Source organism: Nothobranchius furzeri, chromosome 17 (genome assembly GCF_043380555.1).
Source record: "Nothobranchius furzeri strain GRZ-AD chromosome 17, NfurGRZ-RIMD1, whole genome shotgun sequence".
In the NCBI taxonomy this organism is placed as follows: Eukaryota; Metazoa; Chordata; class Actinopteri; order Cyprinodontiformes; family Nothobranchiidae; genus Nothobranchius; species Nothobranchius furzeri.
The window spans coordinates 35,959,132-35,978,658 of record NC_091757.1 but is presented as its reverse complement, the minus strand read 5'-3'; positions in this window follow the sequence as shown (position 1 = coordinate 35,978,658).

The following is a 19,527-nucleotide window of genomic DNA, read 5'->3' as shown; positions in this document are numbered from 1 at the left end:
CAACTCCTGTGTTGTTCATTGTGCTAACCAAAGATTGTTGGTGAACCTCACTATAAAAACTCAGCTATTCATTTAGACTGTTAAATGTTATACATTCTTCTATACTGTTGAATGAAAATCTGTGTAAACCAAACAAACCTGCACTGGCGTAGAGGATGTTGTAGACAGAACAGACAGCTTTGCTTTCTGCATTTATGAGGACTGAGTTAAAGGTTTCTGCATGAGGGCGCTGCATGTTTGAACGTTGTGATACGGAAACAAAGGCAGGCAGCCACTGTCTGAGGCACGGCTTGCACTTGACCCCTCTAGCACTCAGCGCCATCCCCTGCTACTTTAAAATCTCCAGAAATGGCTTTCTATCCAAGCTTAAGCTCTGTAAAATTTACAGAAGTATAATGAACGTGTCATTTTCCTAATGCACATGCAGTCCACTAATCCTAATTCATTGTCTTAATGTGGGCTCTTAAGTGCACGTGGTGGTGTGGAGTCTTCTGGTGCTCCTGAAGGCTAATCAATGGCAAATGCCATTGTCTCACTGGCAAACAGCTCCTTAACTTAGAACACCAGACATAATCAAAGCCTTTGCTTTAAAGAAGGAGCTTCTCACAGCGAATAGTAATACATGTAATAAAAAAAATCTGAGAAATCCGTATTTGGAAGCCATTAAACATCCAACACCCACTCCTTTCCAGTAACCACAAAGCCAATAGTATTGAGGTTAAAATGCTTTCCAATGTGACAATTGATTGCTGTTTGAGGTAGTTGGGTGATTTCATAATTGGTATAATTTTTCACAAGTACATAAGTGTCATGCCAGGATGGGCTTTGGGATCCTGGTAATGCAGTGGTCCGTGGTTCAACCTTAAGATCAATAATGTATTAAAACCAAGAGCTTATTGAAATAATAGCAGAGGGATGTTTGCCAGAGAAGAGACGGCAAGGAGAGAAAAGCGCACCAAAGTGTTTGATTCCACCTCGCTGTGAAGTGCATTGTTTTCATGCCAGTGATTTTACTTCCCCAAAAATAAAAGGACAGACAAAAATCTTAGTGATGTAAAAACTCTGGACTTGGTGTTATTGATGTAAAAGCAGTGTGAGAGCAGAATAAAGCAGCCCTCGCTGTTTAAGAGTGCAAAATAACTGCGAAACTAATACTGTGAGCACAGACTGTTCATTCTTTCTTATTTGGATGGCAGACAGTGTGTTGATGAAGTAAACGATTCCAGACTGCTTTGCCTACACAGGTCATTATTTTCAGTGCCTGATCAGTGTATAACATTTGGCAATCTGTGGTTCCCTGCTGCTATCTCTTCCTGTTGGATCTCCGTGTTTTGACAGTGTTTGAGAGAAGAACACTCTGTGAGGTGTCAGGTGAAGACTATATGTGACAGATTTGGAGGGGGAAATCAAGAGAAGACAAACAGGCAGCTAAATGCCTGGGAAATGTCTCGGCGCTCAGACAGAAGGCGATAAGTGCTGTTGACGTGGACATGACAAGCTAGCAACAGTAAACCTCAGGACACGCAGTCCCACCGGAGGCCTGCGAGTGGACACAATTCTCCATGACTGCTGAGTGGGCTTAACGGCTGTTATGAGAGAATTAACGAGAAGCGGGGGCCCATCCTTCTCCATGTTTTCCTTCACACACACACACACACACACACACACACACACACACACACACACACACACACACACACACACACACACACACACACACACACACACACACACACACACACACACACACACACACACACACATTCACAACTTCAACCGCTTCTGCCTTTCTACTGTAAGCTCTTTAATGTTTCCTTGTTTCTTCCTGACATTCAGCTTTGGTTTTGATCAAGGCTCCTGTCTGACACATCTTGATTCATATAGTGTTTTTATTTTCAAAGCAACACAAGACCTCACAAAACAATGCCATATATCTAAACTTTAACTTAGCAGAGTGGCTGAATTGTGGGTCAAATGATAGGAGTTTCTCTCTGGCAACACACGAGGCAAATTCATGTCAGAGAAGACTAAAATGAGCACGTAAAAGTTCTTCATAGTGTTGTTGATTTTCTTTCTTTGAGTGGTTTTTGCTGTCATGAAAGTCTGTCAAAGAAAGAAGAATATAGTCCTTTTTTTCCCAACACCAGACAGCCTGGATTTTAAATCCTGAAGAGCAACGAGTAAAATGCTGAATTCTTAGAGCAATAGAGCTTTAAGGACCAGATCAGTATCACAATGTAAAATATATTTTAAAGAAATAAATACTTATCTTTCTTGTGTGGATTTATATATTTTTTTACCTCATATGCTTTTGAATTTCAAAAAGAGAAACTGTGCTTGAGAGGGACTGAAAAGCTCCAAACAACACATCAATTCAGTGTAATCTTCACCATAAATAAAATAAATCTACAGATTGATACACATTGATACATATTTTCACTTGCCACAAATTAATTAGAAGCAAAGATGCATAAAAGATTTTTTATAAAAGTCCTCTTGTGTGACTTACTTTTGCCTATAAGCTATATAAATGAGTGTCTAATCATGCTGTAGACACATGTAGTCCATAATTTGGCTCTTTTGTGCATCTTCGTTATAATTTAAACATTCTGCCTACAACCTGTCAGTGTTGTGCCATCTTCAGGTAAAAACTCTGTACTGCATTTGAATATAAATCTGCCATCGCTATTGGCTAAGAGGTACACTGTGACGTTTACTGGTACACTATGATGCCACAGTGTCATTGTGGGCCTGTGTGTGTATTTGTTAGCTACTCTGCCTTCTCGGTCTGTCAGGCAACAGCATTTGTTGTATTTTTCAAACGTGAAGTGGGAGTGGAGTAAGACTCTGGTAGGAGGTGACTTGCTCTTTAAGGTTAGGGTTATGGTATGGGTTGGCATAATACAGTCACAAAAACTAATGCAAATAAATGGATGGCCCACACTATGAAAGACAGATGTGTGTGTGTGTGTGTGTGTGTGTGTGTGTGTGTGTGTGTGTGTGTGTGTGTGTGTGTGTGTGTGTGTGTGAGTGTGTGTGTGTGTGTGTGTGTGTGTGTGTGTGTGTGTGTGTGTGTGTGTGTGTGTGTGCGTGCGTGCGTGCGTGCGTGCGTGCGTGCGTGCGTGCGTGTGTGTGTGTGTGTGTGTGTGTGTGTGTTCGTCCGAGTCCAGCACATTTGTCCCAGCCTTGTCTCCTTTGATGAGAAGGCAGCTTTTATCGTTGTTTTTTACCTGAGATAGCTCACATGTGCTGCTGTGGCTCAGAGGTTAGCCGCTCATGTTTGTATTTGGTGGTTTGTAGGGTCCACCCCATTTTCTTGCTACTGTAATCCGTGCATGGGCACGGCCATGCAAACTAGTAACCAAGGTGTGGATCACTGAAAAACATTTTTAATGATTTTTTTCTGATTATAACTGGTCACTCTGAGTTTTTCATGCAGGCCGAACATGAACATAGTCTCTTTTGTACATTCATTTTGTGTATCTCGCCTTCTCCTTAGCATGCTTTTTTGCAGAGTTTTCATGGTAGCTCTGAGGAAGACTACAGTGTTAGTCGAAACACCAGCAAAAACAAGGTTAAAACAACTTATTTGTGTGTTAAAAAAGGAACCAAGTAATTGTAGCGTTGTGAATATGCCATTTCTGCCCTTAACAGCTGCCCTTTAACACAGTGACAGTGTGCATAAATTGCCAAGGTCGTGCGCTTGCTTCTGGTGTTTACATTCCAGCAAAGAAGACAGAAGAAGGACGAAGAACGTTTTTCATTAGTTAATCAAAGAACTTTATTTCTAATAAAGCTAATCAAAACAACTGTTGGTCAACAATAATCAGGTGACTGATCTGTGAAATCACTATGTTATGATTTATGTGTTTAATGAATAACAGGACTAACTGAGCTAGACATCCTGATTCACATAAGATAAACACATGACACATTGTTCACTCATCCAATCAGAACTTCCTTTCTGATGCGTGGCAGAGCTCTGTGGTGTTTAGTTAATCTGTCCACTCCGATTGGCTAAGATTCATAAACAACTAAGCTTAATAAAACATAACAACGCCATTTTAATTTAGTTCCATCGCAGTTCCATCTGAGTTCCAACAAAGTATTCAACGTAGCTCAACTTGGTTCAACGCAGTTCCAACCAAGTACTCGACCAGCTCTCAAATCCATCTGATGTCCCTCATCGCTAAGTGAAATACAGACTGGCCAGCTGTATTTTCTACTTTTAAGCTGAGAACTGTCAAGCTGGAAAATTCTGTCGTTTTACCAACAAGACGACGGTTCCTTCAGAATAAGAGCTGAACTGTCTCTACGTGACGCTGAACCCTGCCGTTGTACCGGGAGACGACCCATAGACTGGTTTGTCGTGCTGCCGACGCTGTTTCACCAGTTCCAGCACTAAAGGAGGGTCCAAGGACCTGGCATCCGGATCTAACACGGGAGTCTCGAACAGTACGTAGATCGGCATAGATAGCTTCTCATGTCTTCCTCCTGAAATCCATCGTCATTAGTTAAACAAAACAACATCTTGCCCTCAGACTCGCCTCGGTCAGATGGAGATTCTGAACTGACACACACACACCAACACTTCAGCATTACACCCATCTGCATCCATCATTAGAGAGTTAGTCCTGGTGATTGTTTCGAATAATTATAAAATAAATATTCTTAAACGTCCCATCTCTCTCTAAGTCTAAGTCTCTAAGTCAACACAAAGTGTTTGAATAAAATTCCCTGTAGTAAAAACAACCTCTTTTGATATTAAGGGCCCGGTCCAAAGATTAATCTCTGGACCTTAATAAAAGTGTAAGAATATACCAACTATGTTCCACTACATAATGCATGAACATAGTCTCCTACACCTTCCTCCTGTCTTTGCTATTGAAAGAAAATAGACAGTGAAAGTCTAGGATTTGAAAAGCCTGACAGATCTACGTCACTTACAGGGCTGCCAACTCTTGTGCATTTACATGAGTCACACTCATCTGATCCCCTTCACACGCGCTCATGCCACACCTCCATTATCTCACACTAAAAAAGAACCCACTAAAAGAAGAAAATGAGCGCTCCCCTCCCTCCACCACCGCTCTCACGCATGGAATACTTCTTTTGGCAGCTCCGCACTTAACATTCATGGACTCACCCATCTTGACTCACGGCGGGGAAAGCTGTTGTTGGTTTAGCGTTTAGAAACAGCAGAAAACATCTCGGCTAGTAGAAGCTAACTCTTAGCATTAACAGTTCCACCACACAGCAGAACACAGTCAGGCTTGTGTTATTTGTGCAGATAAAACATCCATGTTGCAAGTCAGTTGTAGAGTTGCATTGCTGTTATCCAATCAGAGGCAAGATGTCCAAATATCAAGAAATAAGACTCCAAATCCTGTTGTCTGAAGCTACTTTCTACTCCAGTTATAAGACATCCGTTCCTACTAGAGACTGCTGCAAATGTATGGATGAAATGAGTGTTCCACACCTTTAAGTTCAGAATGTCCTTCAGAAGATTCAGGTGGAACGACACATGTTAAGAATAGCATCATTAGCCTTTTTGCAAAGTGGTAGAAACTCAGTAATTGGTTCACTTATTAGTTTATTTCACTTTTGCACGATATGATCTGTTTTTTTTTCCAGAACAGTTAGTAGCTTTCAAATAAAGTATTTAGTTTGACATAGCCAGATTTTTGGTTTTGCATTCAAAAATAAAATGAAAGCAATAGATGTGTGTGATAAAACCATCCATAAAAAAATCAACGAAAACATCCATGAGTGCATGTAAGAGGATTCCAGTCTGAATGATGCTGCCAGGGGCATCACATCCAGACATCTTGCTTGTATTTTTCCCCTTTTACTTGTCTTTAATTTTTCCATATTTTTCCTCTTTTTCCTGTAGAAATTCAGATATTTGAAATCTTTACCCCCAGTTCTTTCAATGCTGTGCTGCTTAAGAGACTTTTAAGGAACTGGGCACTTCCAAGCAAAAGAAATGGCTCAGAATAATAAAACAAGTGTACTGCATGGATTTTAGGAATGTAGTATTAGAAATAAGGTGAGGCTGCAGACAGATTTTCCAGACTTTATACCAATTTTCAGATCAGACAGGCAGACTGGGACTGCAAATGTCCAAAACCTACAACCCCCCCCTTCAAATTTACCTTCTTCCCTTCAGTCAAAAACATTATTATTATTAGCATTACATATTCGCGAAAAGAAGAAAAAATGGGCTAAAGGACTGAGAGAACAACCCTGAACCACTGACATTTGACAAAAAAAATGTGCGCAGCTGACTGAAACATATTTATTTAAGAACGGCAGAATGGAGCCATGTCTTTCTCTACTTTAAATACCTTTTCAGATAAAGAAAAAGGTAAATGTAGACCTAACTGTCTCTCTCGTGCCTTTTCCATAACACCCAGATGCCACCGGTCCAGCTGAACGAGAAAAATAAAGATACAAGTCCTTGTTTGAAATGTCCTCCCAGCGTTTTATGGTGGATCAACATTGGGATAAAACATTTGAATGACCGAACACAAGCGTGATTCCTGCCCTCCTGGACTGGCAGATCATGAATATATATTGCATTATGAAGATGTGATGACATTTCGAGGAATCACATTTAACCCTCTCTTCTTGTGCCTCTGTTTCCTCGCTCTCCACTAATGCATTTTGCAGCGAGGAACGCATCTTAAAAGATTCAGGGAAATGTCAGCTGCAGCAGACACTGCTTCACAGCTGGGGGGTCATTTCAGACTGGGTTTCTGAATTCTGGAGAGCACACAAAAACATGCAGACTTCAGAGGACATGTCATCAGACCTTAATTCTGAAACCAATCTTTTAAACATGCTGTCACCTGAAAATGTTTAGATGTTTCACAAAGATTTGCATTTTCCACTTTTAAGGAAGACGTCCTGGGTCTCACAGCCACTGGGAGGGATGCTGCATCATCCCCTACCCCCAAACATCCACCTTATATATCCTCCTCCCTTCTGCCTTGGCCCCATTCATCTCTAAATAATTTCTGTTGGTTTACCTTGTCCATGCAACTGTGCAGCACTGACGCACAACCCTGAGAGAGAGGCTTGACCAGTTGGGCGCTGTCTCCCACCTCATTACCGGATGCAAATGAAACGGGTACACATGTTTAATATTTAGTGGCAGCAGAAATGTCAGGCTGGCACGAGATGGAATTAAACAGCACTGTCAGCGCAAGTGAACTCAAGGCTTTCTCAGCTATTTCACTTCATATTGAGTTACTGTCACAATTTATTTCACAGCGGCAGGACGACTTGTGTGAAAATGTTCTGTGATGCCTTTAAGGATGGAAGGGGGAATCAAAAAAGAAGTGTGAAGGGTATTGTTCTGATGAAGCTCAGTTTTTATTTCCAAGCACTGTGACAAAGCTCTGTTATCTTAACAAAGCTCCATTATTCATCAGGATTTTTGTTGTTGCTGTGTTTTAATTCCTTTAGACAACTTTTTTTTTATGCATTCTCAATAAACACAAGTTGGCAAAGCCATAGTACTGTTATTACAAATGTACTATTTCTTCGGGATCAATTCATGCTGGAATTAGAGCCAAATTTGACCTTTTATAGAGGATCCAAAAGTAACTATGAGTAAAGCGCTTTTGTTAAAAGAGTCACAAACAAATATGTTTTGTTCTTCTTCAAACTTTTGATAACCAAGCATCCCGGGCTGCCTGGGACAATGTGATGGATATGTTGCCTCTGTGCAACACCACAACCCTCCCAGGCCTATGGTAAAAACGTCTGTTATGACTAAATAAAAACACATCAAAACCTCATTACAGAAGTTTCTTCATTCAGAAAACTGATGTCTAAACACTGTATTGCGTTTACTGGCACACCAACTGTGTTTTTAAAGAGACTTGCACAAAACTCTCCTTTTGCATCTTGTTTGTGCTGCCATGTTGGTTTCTACTGCTTCTATAAATGCAAGTGTTTTCTTTCAGTGTTTGGTTTGCAAAACAAATGGTTTCAAAAATTACCCAATTGTGATGTCACAAGAGAGGACTGTACAATACAACTTACTCTACTCTGCGCCCCTTCTAGATTTCAGTGCTTCTCAGCATATAGCAGTATGAGGGGTGGGCGTGGCCAGCACCAGTTTGTTTTCTTAAAGTGACAGAACCCTGAAACGATTCATTCTGGCAGGAACTGAAACAGTAAAGACTAAAACTGAAATAGCTTTCATGAACTTTATGAACATGTTTGGTAATGACCACAGAACTATAACTTTAAATTTTAAAAAAGAGATAATAAGTCATCTTTAATACCTGAAGACCTTGCTGGGACCCGACATGTTTATGCTAATATTTGAAGTTGTTTTGGATCTTAATCCCTCATGAAGGGATGGAGTGTGGTTGAACTAATCCTCATGGTCTATGCCCATATCAGTTATGCATCCTGGCTGTTCCAAAAAGGATTAGATTTATTTATTTATTTATTTATTTATTTTTAAGTAGCATGGCTTTTCTTCTTTTTAAAGTTTTGTGACAATAAAAACAATATGGGAAAAAATAAAAAATAAACCGACATACGTGCATTCTTTAAACTCAGCATGCCCAGATTGCATTCTTGCCACCTCACCACCAAATGCATATTATCCAACTCCAGGCTAAAGTGAGTTAATGCTGTTTCTCATTAGCATGGCAGGTAACATCGAAGCCCACAGGGACCTAATTAAAGATACTGTACGATATGTTTATCTTTGCAGCACTGACAAACGTCCATATCAGTTTATGTCAGTTTATCCAAGAAATGAGGAGGGGGTGCAGATTTTATTTTGTTTTGTTTTTTATTTTATGCTCAAAAGCTAATTTTGAGGGACTCATTTGTATTCTTTCAGAGCTTTTATGCTTTGATCATATATTTAAGGGGCTTAGTGTGAGTTGAGGCAGGATGATGGTCATAAGGAATGGTCAGATTAAAGAGGAAAGGAACCTTGAAAAGAGAAGAAAAAACAGAATTTTTAATTAATTAAAAACGTTATCGAGCTGCATTGTGTGAGTCACTGGAAACTGAGAAACTTTTGCTTTGGACAGGCAGTCAATGAACTCCCACCGCCTTCTAAAAAAGTCGAAGCATTTCATTATTCCAAGGTGAAGGCTTTAAAACAGCATTTTAAATGTTTCCCTGCTGTTCAAGATCATGAAACCCTTTAATTTCATGCAAATGAACAGCAAGGAGCACGAGGCTTAATGTAAACGAAAGCTTCCTTTGTACTGTTAGAAGTGAGCTGGAAAGAGAGAGACCAGGAAGAAAATTCCCAAGGATTCTTTAATTGCTATCTGAAATTATGTAAATCCCTCTGCTAGGCTGAGTGCAATTATCCAGCGCCTCTTGCTGCCAGCTTTACTAATGTCTAACAAAATATCGGTGGCTGACATTTAGACGTGGTAATGCAAATGAGAATTAATTTTTCTTCCAAGACAAAGGGCAGTGGAAAGATCACACCATTTTATAGCATAAAGGCTGAAAAAAGTAGGTTCTGCAAGGTGACAAAAAATGTCAATTAAGAAATGAGCAGAGCGTTGAAGCTCATTTCATATCTGAGCAACATGGTGGCAAATAAGACTATTTTTCTATTCTGGACTATTAATCTATTTCTGTTGCTACCGAGAGATATGCTGCAAGCAGAAAACATTCATTTAGGTCTGAAATTAATTGCTGCGTGTGTCTCATTTTTAGTAATGATACTGGGATCCCTCCCCGCTCCCCATTGTTAGAACATGCTCCTGCCATGGCTGTGATGTTGGACTGCTCGGGTCACATTTTCCCATTTATCTCCCCAAGTACAGAGATGGATGTAGGCCAGGTACTGCAGCCTGGTGAGACTCCCCTGTGCGCAGCTCAGAACACCTGCCCCGATGCACGTTGGCACCCCCAATCTTTACCAGGCCAAGGAGGAGCATCATCTCCATGCAACACTTTCTCAAGCAGGCCACCGTCTCCTGGGAGCCTGGGGGAGCTAGACAAGAGGAGGACCTGCGTTCACGAGTGGTGAGCTGCCACCCAAAACAACATTCCTTAACCAGAAATCAAATTACAAGCTGCTGACATGGAGGAAATCTCGCTATTAATATTTTAGTGTGTGCGCATGACACTCCCAGCTGGGAGCACATATTTTGAAGAAAGAAAAAAAAAAAAGAAAAACATTGTGATGCACCAACAAGTGCTTGTCTCATATGCTGCGGTTGTCAGTCTGTCCTTAACAAGAATGCTCTTGCAAGAGAAAAAATAAATAAGTAATTAAATCAGGATAGAAAAGGCAGCTGCATTTTGTGCTTTGCATAGTAAATATTATGAACAATATGAGAAAGTGAAATTGTTTTCTTTATCCAGTGGATTATTTTACCTTTCACTGTAAATAAATAATGAAAAGTTAACAAGAAACAAAGAATAAAGCTACCTTTCTTTACTCATGAACATATTTGGCGACCACGAAGTAGGCCCCGTTGGTAAACATCCTGTTAAATAAAAAATATATGCTTTGACAATCCTATAATCTCACACATCTACAGTATTTGTCATTAATATTATGTCAAACTGTGATGTAGAGATGTCCTGATTCCCAAAATTACTTTTAAATGAGCTATTATCACCGTGCAGCTCCATGTGGAGAGCAAATCATCCCGAGTCACAAGCCAAAGCTTTGAGAATTCACCACGCAGGACCTTTATTTTGTTTCAGAGATAGCCTGTCTAACAGAAAGCCTTATCGCGCATGCTAATGTTATCTCAGGTTCTGCACCTACTGCTAATGCGCTGCATTTGTAGATATTTACTATAGCGCGTCACCCCCACCGCACCTCATATCGCCCTCCTTCTTTTCCTCGTCTCCAGCTTTCTAACCTCCATCTTCCCTGCCCCTCCACCACCCGTGCATCCATCAGAGGGCTGTCATGGCAGAGGGGCTTCGATGCTCCTTTCTGATGCGGCCATCAAGGCCCTCCATCTAACACAAGCCGACACATCATAATAACAGTAAGAGGCCTTTCCTGTCCGGTGTCATGCTTGGAGAGATTAGTTCCCCTCCACAAAACCCAGGTAATTTGCTTTTGCTGAAACACATTTGTAGATCGTATTCTTTCAGGTTAACTAGTTCATGAGAGGAGATCAGACACTTACTGCACACTACCTGCTTCTGTATTTTATTACTTTTTTCTCTTCTCAGCTGTTTTAAGCACAAAGCAAATGATTTTTTCTCTTTTTAATGTAAATAATTTGAGTTATTGAATGCAAATATATAGAGTCTCTGAGGAGAGATAAAAAAATGTTGTTATACATTTTTATTTCAAACACACACACACACACACACACACACTGTATCACAGCTGAATGGAGCGGCTAGCTGGGAAACAGCGTCAGAAAACTTTTAAATGAAAACAAATGATCTCATAGATGTGTTGGATAAAAATAACACAAACATGAAGTGTTGTGATTTATTTTGATGCTAAATAAGTTTACCACTAAATCTTTGAGGTTTCATACATGCTATTATATTCTCCTGAATCTATGAATCTATATATATATATATATATATATATATATATATATATATATATATATATATATATATATATATGTCCCTGATTTCAGGTTAAATAACAAATGTCATGACTGGAGGTTTTTTTTAAATAAGGATATTTCCATATGCCATGTAGCGAAGAAAAACATATCTAAAAAATGTCCGGGTGTGAGAGTTGAACTCCTCAGGTGTGAGCTCCGTTTCATTCTCGTATTAATCACTCGCACTAAATTCCATCTGTGTACGAACGAGCTGTGCTCTGTGTTTTCTCACATTTGGTGCATGATCATATTTCACAAGGACTGCATTTAAATTTTTATGTACAGAGTATGCAATATCCATGATAAACTGAATATGTAAATAGGCAACCTTTATTTATGAGGGCCTGCCAGAGTCGTAGTCTTAAGTATTAGTTTGGACGATAAGATGGATAGACAAAAACGTTAGTTAGGGGAATATCCATGTGACTGGAATGATTGATAATTAACAGGTTAATCTGTGCAAACTGCAGGCTGTAAATCATTGAAAAAAGAACCTTTTTGAATTTATAATCCCAGACTCACAAAAAAGTACAAATTGTATTTTTAATCATGTCTGTGAAACAATGGGAAAGATTTTTCCTTCATGCTGCTTGTTGACGTGTATTAGGAGGTACCGCACTGCAGAAGAAAGAATTTGGAAATATATTTGAATAAATCATCCAGGAAATTGCCTAAAACTAGTCAGATCTGTGTCATGTAGACACACATTTAATCCCAGTGCTACTTTCTATTACATTTCCAAGCAGTAAGTGCTTTGGAATCCTAAAGGAGTCCTTTTTGTTATTGTTTAGAAAACGGTTAACATGCCAGGGATGCTCCAAATACGATTTTAAATCCACTTATGGAAATCCGTTGTTCCTTGAGCATTTCCACATACAAAGCAAGATATGCTTTTCTGAGAGGTCCGAGACCCCAATTACATCAAAGGCAGTTTGTCCTGATGCTGGAGCCTTGAACAACTGTGTCAATGCTACCCCCTTGTGACCGCTCTGCAGCAGAGGCAGCTCTGCACAGCCATCTCCTTGCAGCATCATTTTAGCAACAAAAAACCACCAAAATGCATGACTTATAATTGTGTATGCATCCTAAAAATCGCACATAATACAAAAAATATATATGTTTATCGTTACAATTGAGCTTGATGCTTTTTAAATCTAAATAAAGTGTCTGACATCTTCACTGTATATCAAACTCTGAATCAATGTCTAAGCAAGAATTAATGACAAACGTGTGTTTGCACAATAAGAATCAAAGTGTGCCACCACTGCAGATCCCTTTCATCAAAATATGACATGTCTTGAACGTTGCAACGCTTATGTGCAGACAGATGTACAGGTTAGGGGCATGAGAGAGAGAGAGAGAGAGAGAGAGAGAGAGAGAGAGAGAGAGAGAGAGAGAGAGAGAGAGAGAGAGAGAGAGAGAGAGAGAGAGAGAGAGAGAGAGAGAGAGAGAGAGAGAGAGAGAGAGAGAGTTTTTGGAGGCCACTCCTCCTGCTATCCCAGCCCCCAGAAAGAGAAAAACACTCCTATTGTATAGACGTGAAAAGAAATAATTAGACACACAGATCTATAACTTCTGCAAAGTTGTGCAGCTCACTTGTCAAATGGCTGAAAGAAAAAGGGGTTGAATTCTCTGAAGTGCAGTTTGCCACAGGCCGGCACGTTTTCTTTTCCAACTTTGCTCCAGTTTCAAAGACACGGTGGGAGATTTGCAAGTTGGAGCACCAGGGTGTCTCTTCTTGTTATTGTGGTGGAATATTGAGCAGCAAAAAATGGGAACAGCATTTTCTTTTTTTTTTTTCTTAAGTGAATTGATTCTAAAACTTACTGAATTATCTGTATGAGGATTCAAATTTATTTTTAATATGTTGTGATTATAATTACAAATGCATGGCTTTCTGAGTCCAAATAAATATGTCAGTCTAAATAAATATGTTGATTTGGAAAATGCTTGAAAACCATGCGTGCAAAGCAAAACGTTTAGTACTTTTTATTTGTGATTGCATTTATATTTTTGCTGTTTTAAAATGTTGTTCAAAGCAGCATTTGCACACACTTTGCACAGTGGCCCATGACTGATCTGTAAACCTACAAAATAAAAGAAAACCTACTTCATCCATAACTCACTGAAAGGTGGAGGTGATATTAGGAGGGCTGCATGATGCTGACATGTCACACAGCCCCTGAGGTTATTTCACGTCAGTCACATGACATGTGATCTCAGGAGTCCCCACCCACCTCCTTGTTGACTCCTCCCATTGACCACCACGAAGCATTGCCCTCAGGTTGTGCATTTGACCTGACTGTAGTGTTTATCTCTCATTAATAGTCCATGCACGCTGGAAAGCACAGCTTCCAAACAATGTTTACCTCCAAAGATAAGAAATAGTGTTTGAATTATTTCCCTCCCTGACCTGAGGTCTGCGTATGTATAAACATGTGACCTAATATCCAGCTACAGCACTGTTATTTATGTCACATAATCACTCCAACTCCCTCAGGATTGCAGTCGGAACACAAACATGACCAAAATACATATTTAGATTTATTTGTCTGCAACTGTCCAATAAAACATATTCTTTGCATTTCCATCTCTGGGCTTTGGTCCCAGTGGGAGTTGCTGGCTGAGAAATGTTGTGCTTTCAAGCTTCAGGGAACAGCAATGTGAGCAATGTTCAGGGCGGGAGGGATTTTAAAAAGGGGTTTGTTGCCTAAGTGTTGGACTATAAAGAGAGAAGAACCAGGATTTGACATTCCAGGAGACTCGAAGGGCTTTAGTGCGTCAGTGGGACGTGGGTGCAATCTTCATACTCATCTCAGGAGAGACTATTGTGATCTCAACCGCTCAGTCAGTCTCTTTGTTTTATTTGTCATGTATTTCTCTCTGCAGCGTCTGCTTTCTTATTTATTTTTTATTCCACCCATCTCCCAGAGCTCTCTTTTGCTTACGCAGGCCATCTGAGAAAAGCGTTTTCTATCGGGAAAAAACATTTTGCGAAACCTTAATGAGTTCTGTCAGTAAAATATACAACATTGTAATGAAACAACTCGCTTCCAAAAGCAGATTGAAATATTTTATGATGTGTTTATGAAAACATAAAAGGAACAGTGTCTTGATGAAAGCCTGACCCTTCGGTGGGTTTCATCCTCTTGCAATCCTCACATGTTGTGGGTGTTTGTGGCAGGAGCGGCATCCCCTCTGTGACCAGACTCATAAATGAATTACTATAAAATGGATTACACAAGAGCTGGATGGCTTTTTACGTAATTGTGCGGTGGTAGTGGCTAGTAAGAGTCTTTCCATAAAATTTCAATAAAATGTGCATTTTCCCAATGACTTGTTGCCCCACTGAACAGGACGGTGAGAACGGAAAGAAATGGAGTGCAAACGTTGGCAGAGGTAATTCTAAGATGGGAAATGTTAAAAGAGCTGCAAAATGCCCTTTTATTTTTATTCTTTGCATGCTTAGGCTTCTTTAATATGTTATTATTAAACACACATCTGTGTAAAAGCTAACCTTGTTTTCATGGGCTAAATTAAATTCTTGAACAGATGGCTATCCTCCCTTGAGTAAATCAAATTCTTTCCTTATTAAATATGTCTTTAAGTATAACACCAACTTAACTATGTTACAGTACATCATGTCTGTGGTTTAAATTTTCTAATTTGACCCATTAAACTAAACTAAAAGAAAACCTACTTCATCTGGATTTGTCTTAACTGGGCAAGCTCAAATGTTTGTGACCAGAACATTTTCACTAAAACATCCCTTTGAGTCTCTGAGGAAGGATTTTAGAATGATATCAGTTTAGAGAACTGAATATTAGTTTAGGACAGATTGATAAGCTAACGACTAGTCTAATTGAAGCTGATAAGTGTAATTAATGCTATTTTTTAACTACTCAAACATGTAAAATCACATGGTGGTCCATAAACCATTTTAAAGCCTTTTCCAGTCCTATGACTGTGGAATTCTGTTGGTTTGAAAACATGTTTTAGGACATTTCATAAACCTCCCTCAAAATCATCCATAAAATGTTCAAAGCAGTGAGTATCTGAGCTATCTCCTTGAAGACTAGGTTCCTTCTGTTTTTCAACACATTTGCAGTTGTCTCTACTATAAATGAATGCCTAGGGAGTTGATCTCTAAGGGAAATAAACTCTGGCACTCCTGTTTCAGGAAGCAGACATTAGCCAGAGCAGAAGGAAGAAAAGAAGGCAGGATTTGGAGCCTTATTTACTGATATTTGGACACCTCACCTCTTATTAGCTAATGACATCACGACTCTATTACTGATTTGCGCTGTGACAATGATGATGTATCTCCAAAAACAACAAAAGCCTGAAGGAGTTCTGTGGTTTTGTGGAGTTGCTGATGCTAATGATTAGCTTTTACAAGCTGATAAGTGCTCTGCCCTCTCCTGGATAAATGATCATGATAAATGACCCACACTTGTATAGCACCTCTCAGAGTAAGGACTCCAAAGTGTTTTACACTACAGTGTATCATTCATCCATTCACACACACATTCACACACTGATGGTGATGAGCTACGATGTAGCCACAGCTGCCCTGGGGCGAACTGACAGAGGCGAGGCTGCCGAGCGCAGGCACCACTCGTCCCTCCGACCACCACCAGCAGGCAAGGTGGGTTAAGTGTCTTGCCCAAGGACACAACAGCAGAACTATCTGTCTGGAGCCGGGATTGAACCTGCAACTTTCCGATTACTGGACAACCCGCTCAACCTGTTGAACCAAAAAAAAAGCCTTGTGAGCCAAGATGGGTGAGACCATGAATGCTAATCATCAGCATGATGTAGAGCTTTGCAGCTTGTTTGACCTGAGGGGTTTTCCATCTATTTTCTATTGACTAATAGAGGAAACAGGGGTAAAAGACTATTGTCATGTTTAGCCTGCATGTTAAACTCAGAGTGACCGATAATTTTCAAAAAAAGTAAGTAAGAAACTGTTTCTCTTTGAATTTGGTCTTCAAGCTGACCAGACACCACTTTCCATTTGTGTTTCATCACAGGAAAAATCATTTGGACCAACTTTGTTTTGATCTGCTGTGACCTCCCTGCAAAGAGTGGATTTACAAGTCCACCAATGTCAAGGGCAAATCTACGCCAGTGCAGTAAAATATCTCCAACAACAACAATCATCTCCCTGCTTTTCTTGTTAGGCCAATGCCTTTTTTAATTAAATGATAATAAAAACATTCAGTGATATATTTTTGAACCCATCTGCAGTTGCTGGCTGGTCTCGGGAATGATGCTTTGAGCTGTATTCTGTAATTAGCAATGATCAAGAGGATTTATAAGCAGCGGTTAACAATGATCAGCTCCTCAATGACCCTGATAGATGGTCAATTATAGTGATCAGGTCGTGGCGTTCGTTGGATTAAAAGTGGCAGTGATGGGCCCTTTTGGCCTGTTGTGGGCAATTATCACATTCATGTGAGATTTAAAGTGACAGTGTATTTTTAAAAAGACTCAAATTGGGTTATTTTTCTCATGTAAGCATTTATGCAAATGCTAATAATGGATGGTCATGAACGCAATAATGCAATAAATTAACAGTCTGGTGTCACTTCTGCAAACATTATGGTCGCTGAGCAGGACACGATGCACTGCATTTAAAATGGAGGAGAATGTTTTGTGCAGCCATCTCACTTTGGTTAATCTACAGGTACACATTCTGTACATTCACTATCAGCCTTTCAAATTAGCATTTTATTAACTAATCAAAATTCCCTTAAATTTTGTTACTCACTTTCAAAACCACTTTTCCTCAGTATGGTCGCGAAGAGCTGGTGGCAAAGTCCAGCGGTCATTGGCCAAGAGGTGGGGGACACCCAGGGCATGTCTCCAGTCCATCACAGAGACACAGAGACAAACAACCCTTCACACTTTCACTGATTTCTAGGGACAACTTAGAGTCTTGATTTTAGTCAGAGAAAACCCATGTATGCATGAGAATGCACAAACTCTGTGCAGAAAGGCTGCAGCTGGGTATCGAACCAGCAACCTTCTTGTTGAGAGGCAACAGTGTTACCGCCACCATGCAGCCACTTGTTTTGTGTTACTTCCTCAAGAACTGTGGATTTGTGAAAACGCTTTGAGCGGAACATCTTATGATCAGCAGTCCTGGGCTTTGTCAGCTGGGGAAATCTGCCGATCAGAGTCGACGATGCCTTTTTTCTTCTTACTCGTTGTCCGTTATTTATTTTCTTGTTATATAGTGAGAAAAAATTCTGAGTGCTTTTGCTAAGGCAGCCACAGACAGCCCTCTGAATCCAAACTCCTGAATGTGATCAACGGAAAAATCTGCTGCTCAGCTCCTCTGGTAACAGAGGGAATACATCAGTGCCTTGTTTATTTACTTTTTCCACATGCCAGAAAAGGTCAAAGTCAGATTATACCGCACGGCCCGAGCAGAGCTCAATAAGAGCTGTGCAATGAAAACAATATCATCCATATTTTAAACAGCCGGCGCCAAACAGAGGGAATCTTCCACTAGGGTGCCAATTATTCTACTTCTCAGGGTTTTTGCAGCAAACCGCTGTAGCTCAGGTATGTTTCCCTGAATAAAACCACGTTTTGTATAGATTTTGAAACACCAGAAATTCACAACCAAACATGCCAGCTATCAGTTGCACATCCAAGTATATTTTAATAATAAACTGTTAACTAATACCCAGCACCAAGCAGGGGGTTGTGCAGATTTGTTGGAGTTAAGATGCAGATGTTTTTCCAGGCAGTAAGTACGATTGTTTTCATTGTCTGGGTTTGTTTTCCCTCCACGGACTTGTTAAAGCCAGCACAACACAGTCTGTGCTCTATAATCCTGATGTATTATTAATCATGCCTTCCTGTGCATCTCCAAAAACTTCCATTTTTGATATATTTTTTGTTGTTGTTGTTGTGAAAGAGCACTGAATTTGAAACACAGCCAGGTTCGGGGTGACAGGATGCTTTATTTTCTCCCTGTTACAGAATTCTAAGCAAGTGAAAACAATGGCAGCAATGTTTCGGAAATAGATTTTGGCACAGGGTGTCGTGTCCATGTGTACATGTGCGTGGATGCGTGAGGCATCGACTACAGAAAGTTTACTACTACTGTCATCCAAAAGACATTTCCGTTGACAGGATATACCATGTGACAGGATTTCTGGCAGCATGCACAGATGTATGTGGAATATTAATTACTTGAATATTCCAAATTTAAAAGAATGTCTTTCTTGATCATTTTTTCTCACTTTTGTTATTTTAATTCTGCGGCCTTGTTCAGTGTAAATTTAAGAAAATAATACATATTTAGCATTTTTGAAGCTTGAAATGAAAATGTACATTTGGTTAAAGACATCAAATGCATATCGTTTTCTTTTATCTTAATGTAGCATTTTATAATAGTGCATCCCATTTGTTGACCGATGGGCTCAGTATGTATAACTTTGCCACAATGTGAGGAGCGATGCTCATATATACCACCCTGCCATCATATCAGGTGCTCAGGGCATCTTTTTTCTAGCTTTTATTTATTTATTTTGCTTCGCTTGGGTAAGATGATAATCCAAGCCTAGTCCACTGACAGACTGCAACATGATTTACTTGGACAGTGACTGACTGCACATCCAATTTGTTTCAACTCCAGAGCAGCAGCTTATTATCTGAAATGCATGAGATGTCTGTGCACGAGAGGCGTGATCAACTGGGGCATGCGCCGGGGCTGCTGGGAAAGTAATCAATAAGGGATTGTCTCTTGTAGTTTAGGCCGACACATTATGACAGAGCTGAAAATTAAACAGGCAGATATTAATAATAATGGAAATCAGAGGCTCATGGGTGACTTCGGAGTGGGGAGGGGCGAAACTCAAAATATGTATCATAGTGGGATGTGGGTGTGTGCATGCATGCAGGAGGGGGTGGGGGGTGG